Genomic DNA, 8,337 nt, shown 5'->3' on the forward strand with positions numbered 1-8,337 from the left:
CCAGCGCTGCGCGGGATTCTGGGCGACGAGGAGCACGGGGAGGTCTGGATCCAAATGCTGCAGAGCTGTGGCCTCGGCAAGGAGGCCTCTTTGCGTATGGAGAGCGGCAAACCTGGAATTGATTTCTGTAAATGGGAATACTGCGGTCTCGCCTGAGCTGGGGAGACAGAGGAGGTGAGCTGCAGGCTGGTGGCTCTCTCCCCTGTCCTGCTGTCGCTTGCTACCTGGAAATGGGCACCTGCTGGCCCTCCGTTTTTAGGGTAATGTGTCCTTCAAAGGACATGGGACTGGACCGACTTTGCATCAGCAGCTGTCTCTGAAGAAGGGACCGTGCCCCTCCAGGCAGGGGGAGCAACTTGCAGAAGCTGCCTGGGTTTTAGCAAAGAAAGGGGTTTCCCACAACTGGCTTCCATGTGCCCAAGGATAGGTTGGACATGCACAGGGTGGGCATGTCACGAGCGGAGCTGGGGTCAGACTAGATGGCCCGGGAGACCCCTTCCAACTTCCTCTGTTTCTATGTTTCTAAGTATGTACAAAACGGGGGGTGCTGAGAATTGAGGCTGGGGGCTTCTGCGTGCCAGGCAGGCACTCCGCCAGAATGAGCCGTGCCTGGGAGCATCTTTGCCATCGCGGCTTGCCGGGCCGCAAAAGGGGCACGCGCGGAGCAGAAATGCCTCCTCCCGGCTCATGCGGCGCCCTTCCGCCAGGGCGGTATCCTGTCTCACCGTTTAGGATCCTTGGAGCAGGTATTTCTTACTCAGGATTCCAAAAAGCTTTTGACGAAGCTCTGGAGCAAAGTGCGCCGTTGCGGGACAAGGGAAGCGGTCCGGGATGGTGGCCCGGACCGTGGCTGCAAGGGGCAAGCCTTACTGTGCGATGCCATGGAAGCAGGCAGCAGGCGGTGCCGGGCTCCCACCTGGATACGACTGGGCGCTTTGCTCAGCAGTCCCGGTTCAGCCACGGGAGCTGGACGGGAGGGCGAGGAAGAGGAAGAGGGACGTGAGCGGACCGAGGGCACACAGCTATGACCTATGAATTGACAGCCAGTCGCTTCTCCCCCATCCTGGCTGTCAGTTTTGTAGGGCACGAGTGTGTCCCCCTCCGTGCTGCCCCAGCCCCAGCCAGAGCCTTTGGGGTCGGACGCAAGGGGTTCGAGGGAAGAGGGGGTCGTGTGGAGTGTGAACAGGCGATAGATTCAGGAGCGGCACCTTGTTCTCCTGGGGTCCCCTCTTCATTTGGCGGCTTGTTCCCGCCAGGGTTTTTCCCCCTCTGAAAGGCCCAAAGCCTCTTGCCTGGCTTCGTTAATGGCCAGAAGAACTCCAAACACAAAATGCGGCATTTGGGGAGCACGGCCTGGAAGAAGCTGCATCCCTGGCTGAAGCTACAAAGGGGAAACTGAGGTCCAGCCCTCACTCTGCTGCAAAGCTCAGCTTGGGCCAGCTGCCACTTCGCAGCCTCTCCTACCTCGCAGGGTTGTTGTGAGGATGCAGGTGGGTACATGAGGGGTGAGAACAATCTATGTTTTGGGTGTCACTAATGAAAGACCAGGGGAAAGAGATGCGGCTGTCCAGGTTGGAGATGAGATAGGGGTCATGTTTCAAAGTCAAACCTTTTAATTTTAAGCCTCACTTTCAGGAGCCTGCGTTGAAAAATAGCATCTGAAGTCAGAGGTGCAGAACCAGAATGGGGGGGGAGCACATCCTGCCCCGGGGGGGGGGGGGGACTGCATGGATCCTCTACACCAGTTCCATCTCCATCCCAACTGCTTTTTCCAAGTGTTGGATGGAAAAGAAAAAAAATTATTTCATTTGTATACCTCTCAATAAATGAGGATCCTAGGAAAAAATAAGGGAAAAAAATAAAAGGGCCAGGGCGTGAACTAGCTAGCTTGGGCCCCTAAGCACTCGTGGTACCCAAGAAGAAGATGAGGAACCCCGAAGAGGCGCTTTACTGCTTGAACAATGGGGTGCGCTGCAGCATTTCGTTGCAGCCCCCAAGTTGTTCAATCCAAATATTTAATTTGGCTTGTAAAGAACTGCTGTAATCGTTTTAAAGGCTGCTTTTTAACATTGACTTTGTCTTGCTTTATCATTCTTGATTTCCGAACTGTTCTCAAAGGCCCTTGCTGATCCAGGAAGGTGGCCTGGAAGGGCAATAAACCGACTCCGCAAACTTGTCCATCCGTTGTCCCAGAGGCGGTCCAGGGCCCGACACGGCGCTGCGGCGCTGGGCCTGCGCGGATCCGCTGCTCCAGGGGCCGATCCCGCCGGCCCCTCCGTGCGCATTTTGCGCCACCGGTGGCTGCTGGCCCGGCCCAAGGCCACCAGGTGGCGCTCCCAGACCGCGTGTTGCAGGAATGGCGAGTCCCGCTTTCCTCGCCACAAGCTCCCTTCTGCCCCAAACATCGTAGGGCGATGTGCTCTGCACATGCTCGAAGACCTCCACTGTTCTTCCGGTGATCCCGGAGATGCAGCTTGGCTAAGGTCCAATTAAGCCAGAGGAGAGGCAGAGAAGCAGCTTTCGGCGTCAGCCCTGCTGGGATCCATCCAGCCCCCTTCTGGGCTTGGCTGCCGGGCTGAGGCCGCCGGTGCTTTCGTCTCACCTGGATTAAGTTACCTGCATGCGATCAGGTACACCCGGGGAGAGACCAGCACTTGTTCCCGGTGGCACAACCCTGCCAGCTGTTCTGAAGGTCGGACGGGGGGACTATGGGTGTGCGAATGGGGCGTTGGAGGATAACAAGGGAAACGGGAGCGCTGCTGGGTATCCAGCACTCCTGGTTTCCCTCTGGCTCTGGGAGAGGCGTGGATAGTGCTGAGGGTTGAAAACTTTAGACCTGGACAGGAAAGACCTACCCCCTCCCCACTGATTTTGCTATAAAAACGAAATTATATTTTTAAAGTCAAATGAGTATTGGCTCCTGTGTCTGCACAAAGCTCCACAACATTTGGAAATAAGAAAGGAAGCCGTGGTGTCCAGGAGCCAAAAGTCCCCTTTCCACACCCCTCCAACCGGCCTCTGCTGCCAGGATCGCCATTTGGGGGTCTCTGGGCTGCACGAGCCCCAGGCATCGGTCTGGAGATTCAGGGACGCAGCTGGGAAGCGACACCCGGCGAAGCCCTGGCGTGCAGCTAGACCTCATTGAGTGCGTGTGCTTGGCCTGCCGCACCACGGAGCGTCGGGCGGACCTCCGACCCAGCTCACATGGCCCGTACACTGCTCTCTCGCTCCTGCCCGGTCAAGTGGGCCCCCATTGTTTGAAGACGTGTTGTGGCTGAGCCGTTGTCAACAGGAAAACCTCCTAGCAGCTGCTTCCTTCGCTGGCATCATGAGCCGGAGGGTTTGGAGGGACTCTGGCAAGTGGCCCTCTCTGGCCGCCAAGGCCCGGGGCCTGTCCAGAGGTCAGCCAGCGAGCAGGAGGTCCCATCTTCTAGCCACAGTCCTGGGAGGAGAGCGGGCCGTTCCGCTCCCCACCGCTCACACCTGCGCCCGGCCTGGGACACCACGCCAAGCCTGCGGGACACGGAAGGGGCTGACATGACATGAAGGTGGATTTTGGCTGAACCTCAGCAAAAGCTTCCTAGGGATCGGGGCCGTCTCACGATGGATGGGGCTGCCTCTGGAAGCTGAGCTCTCCCTTGCTGGAGATCCTCAGCCAGGTCCCAGGCGGCCGTCCGCAGGGGATGCTAGACACGGAATTCCTCCGCTGAGCATGTGGCTCTTCCACATTTCAGCTCCTAGGATGTGAGCTCGGACGGTCTCTCCCATCAGCCAGAGGAAGATGCTCGCGTGGAGCAGCGGTCTTCTGGGATTCGTCCGGCAGTGCGTGAAGGGAGGGCTGAAGCGCCGTCATCCCGAGGCCGGACTTCCAAAGCAGCCCCTTCGCTTCTGTTGTCAGCAGCTGCCTTTTCGGACTCCAGGTCCCTGCTTCTGCTCTGCACCTCCCCGGCTGGAGCACGGCGGCTGCCACCCCACGGAGACCTCGGGAGAGGAGGACGCAGGCCCCGCGCAGGGGCCGCACACGAAGGGAGCGCAGTGCGCGAGCGCATGGGGGGGCTCCAGATGGGGAGATGCGCCGGCGGAGGAGCCTCTGCATGGGAATGGCGGGAGCAGGGTCTACGGCAGCTCCCGGAACAGGCGCGGAGCCGGCGCCGCCTCTAGCCACGTGCCGGCACCACGGCCGGCCTGCCTGTCCTGCAGCCCCCACGGGGTCAGCCCACTGCCTGTAGGCGAGGCCAAGCAGGGCCTCCAAGACCCGAGAGCAGCAGTGGCCACGAGGCAGCACAGACCAGGTGGCCACGTGTGACTCACACCGGAGGGGAAATCACGCCCCCAAGGTACCCACAAGGCCAGCGGGGCAGCACTGCTGTGGTGATGTGGTCGCCGGGCAGCCCCCTCCCATCGCATCGCATTGCATCGCCGCGGTGGGGACTGGCCGCTGCCCGGGGCCAGTTTCCCTTTCGTGTCCGTTTGAGCCGTCCTGCGACAGCAAGGGCTGCGAGATGCCGTCCGTTCCGGCGTTTGGCCTCCCCGCCTGCCGTCAGCTCTGCCCGGGCCGCAGAGCGTGGCACTCCAGGAACTTCTGTGGAAGAGCATTTGGCCCCCCGGTTGAAAGCGCTTTGCCCGCCCCGACTGTCTTCGTTTGTTCACTGTATTTTCCCTACCCTTCTCCCATTGTCCCGTAAAATAGAAGTGTTACAATAATAATAATAATAATAATAATAATAATAATAATAATAATAATAACAACAACAACAACAACAACAATAATAAAATCCCACTGGATTTTATTGGTACTATTTGTGTTGTGTTTATCTATCTGGGGTAAGCCATCCCGAGGCTAGCGATGGGACGGCATACAAAAATTCTACATGCACAAATTGTGGGTTGCCAGGTGGCTCCAGGCGGCCGCCCTCCACGCTCGGGCCAGCCCCGGGCCTGCCTGGCTTGGACTCCGAGCGAGCCCCGGGTCTTCCTTCACGGGAATGCAGAACGCACGCAAGTTAACCGCGGAGCTGTATTTTTTTCTTTTGAAAGGCCGGGTGGGTGAGATCCTCGTACTCCAGGGGCACCACCCAGGCGGTTATTCCCCCAAGGCTCCCCTCCTCTGATCGTGTGTCGGGGAAACCATTTGCTTCTCTTCTGGCTTTGGAAGCGAGCGGGACTTTCCGAGGCACGCGTGGCTTGAGACACCAGAGTTTCGGAGCCGCCGGCTCACAAGGGTGGCCACTGTGCGTAGACCCCGGAGAGGCTGAGGGGAGCAGGGAGGCCAGCTCTGCTCCCGGGCTCTCCCTCGCCGGGCTTCCCACATCTGCGTGGCCTTAACTCCATCAGGCCTGGGGAGCAGCCCTCGGCGCCCTGGGAGCAGAGGAGGCGCCTGGGCGGGAAGGGGCAGACGCATGGAGCTGCCGGCCCTGCCTGGCGGAGTGCGCAGGGAGCATCGCAGAGCAGGGTGCGGCGGGGCGGACACGGGGTCCTGAGAACCAGAAAACGGCGGTCCCACGGGGAACGGGCGAAGGAGCAAGGGCGCAGGTCCTGAGCTGGAGGGGCAGGCTGGCTTCGGTGGGGGGGAGCCAGCAGCTGGTGGGACTTGTGCCGGTGGAAGATGGGCCGGGACGCAGCTGTTTTCCGTCTCCCCTTCGCAGCCTGTCTCCTCCCCTCCCCGTCCACGTCCACACCCATCGGTTTCGCTCTTATTCCGTGTTCTCTGCCCTTCCGTCCATCTGGAATATCTGATGCGCACAGCAAAGCCCTTTCTGGCGGGAGCCTCCCTTATTTGGGAGGAAAATCTGACCTGTTTTCCTCAGAGGACTTTCTCCCGCCCTGCACTTCTGATTTTGAGAGGCATTTTTAAAAGAAGGGAGGAGCACAGGGTGGGGGGGAGGCCAGCTTTAAACCTGACGCAGCCGATTGGAATTCCTGTTTGTTTCCCTGGAATGCAGAGGGATAAACAGGAGGGACCGCTTAGCGACAGGCCCTGGGGGGAGTCTTTGGGAAACAGGCGCGAGCCAAGGCCCTGTGGGGCGGTGCACAGAAAAGCAGCGTGGTGCCGCAGGCGGCTTCATGGGGCAGCCCAAAAGGACGGAGCTCCGGCTCTGGGAGACCGCCGGATGCCCTCCGCCGCAGCCAGTCCTCCGGGATTCGCTGGCTCCAGGCGCAGAAGTGCTTCCTTCCCCCGAAATCCACAGGCGGAGAGCGGGAGAGCGAGCGACTGCCCCGAGTCACCCTGCAGGCTCCGCGGCCGAGCGCGGGACGTGACCCCGGTCTTGCAGGTCCCGTCCGTGGCGTCCCTCCCGTTCCAGAACGCGCCGACCTCACGGCGACGGGGAGCCGCTCACAAAGGGGGCATTCCGCCCCTTCGTTCCACTTGGTGTTCAACCGCCAAGCCAGGCAGGGTCGGCCATGCTGAAGGAGCGGGCCGGGGGGCACCGGGAAGATGAGACGGATGAGGGGAGCTCAGGTGAGGCAGTCCCCTAGCAGCAGGGCCCTCTGCACACGGTCAGAAGCATCTCTGCTCTCAAGGATCGCCGTTCTTTGTGGCCAGGCTATGCTCTGAGCGGCAGACCGAGGCTGACTGCCTGTCCGGCGGCTTTGCTCGGTCCTGGCCTCAGCCCTGTCGGCGCCCAGCCTTCCTTCTGGGCATCCTCAAGTCCCCGGGGGCTGCCAAGGCATGTTGCTGGCGGGGCTTTTGCAGGGAATGGAGAGCCAGGCAGATGCGCTGGCCCGGCAGGAGGAGGCGCAAGCGGGGCCTGGAGCAAATCGAGCCACGCTTGCCGCGGGAGTGAAAGCGGCGAGGCTGCGGGTGCCGTGCGCTGGCCACGGCGTGGGCAGGCAGGACTCCCTGGACGAGCGTGCCAGGGACCTCGAGGTGGGAGAGGAGGAGGAGGAGGAGTGAACGGGAGCTGGGGACCCCGCCAAGGGAGCCGCAGCCTGGCGTCCGCACGAGCTGAGCAGGGCTGTCCTGGGACGGGATTTGGGAGGCGCTCACTCAGCTGGAGAGGAAACATAGAAACAGAGCGAGGCAGAGGGGCCTCCCGGGCCATCTAGTCTGACCCCCGGCTCCAGCCAGCTCCGCTCACGACATGCCCACCACGTGCACGTCCAGCCTGTCCTTGAATCCCCGCACCGGTGGGGCCCCAACCACCTCCTGTGGAAGCCCATTGCACACCCTCGGGGTCCGAACGGTCAGGACGGACTTCTTGGAGCAGAGCAAGAAAGTCCCGTGGGGTGTTTGCATATTTGGAAGGAGAAACAGAAAGCAGGAGGAAGCGCTGGGGCAGTTTGGGGAAGAAGGTGCCGGGAAGAAATGGGTGGCTGACGGAAGAGAACGGAGATCGCCTGGGTGACTGCAGCAAACCGCAGCGGGGGCTTTGCTCTGCTGCGGCAGGATTGGGGGGGGGCATGGGGCATTCAGACCCTGCAGGGGGGCAGATCCTCGGAGAGTGCAGACAGGCCACCCCCTGGCCGCCTCGGGGGTGTTGAAGCATCAGATTTTGGCCGACCGTGATGCTGGCCCAGCAGAATGGCAGCCACAGCACCCTCTGCAGCCGGCCCTGGGATCGCACCGGGGAGGACAAATAGCGCACATGGGGCTGTCACCGTATGCTCAGAAGGCTCACACCCAAGAACATAGGAAGGGTCCCGATTCTGGACCAGATTGGGTCCTCCTCTCGGCCAGCCACCAGCCAGCTGGCCCAAAGGGAAGGTGCAGGCAGGACACAGGTGCATCTGCATCTTTCCACCATGTTCCCCAGCACAGGTCTACCTAAACATCCTCTTCTGATAGCATGAGGACTAGTAACCATGCATAGCCTTCTCCTCCAGGAATTTGTCCAATACCCAGTGCGACGTCTTGTGTGGGTCTTATTTATAGGAGCGAGCCAAAATAGTTGTCCAAATAAATAAATAAAATAGGACTGTTAAGTAGCTTGAGGAAAGCACTCTGGATATGCTCAGAGGCACTCATGGTTTTAATTTCATTCTTTCCTCCAGTCCTCAAGAGCTGATCCTTCAAGTTAAGCCCACGATTTATTTATTGGACTACAAGGCCCAACATCCCCAAACCATGCTGGTTCAAGGATGCTGGACGTTGTAGTCCAACACATATCGCTGACAGCAGATTGGGAAAGGCTGTTCTGACGCAAAGACCATAAAAACCGGACTGGGGGAGCAAAGATATGCTCAGCGCCCCTTCCCGTAGCTGGGACGGTGAAGGCGCGCGAGGTCAAAGTGCCCAAATCCACCGACCCACCGAATAGCTCTCCCTCTGCGGTTTCTCGTCTCTATGTTCATCTCGGGGCCGGCGCGCGGCAGCCCCGGCCTGGCCGCGGCTTCCGT

This window comes from Varanus komodoensis, unplaced genomic scaffold (assembly GCF_004798865.1).
Source record: "Varanus komodoensis strain SLA01 unplaced genomic scaffold, ASM479886v1 scaffold132, whole genome shotgun sequence".
Taxonomy (NCBI): Eukaryota; Metazoa; Chordata; class Lepidosauria; order Squamata; family Varanidae; genus Varanus; species Varanus komodoensis.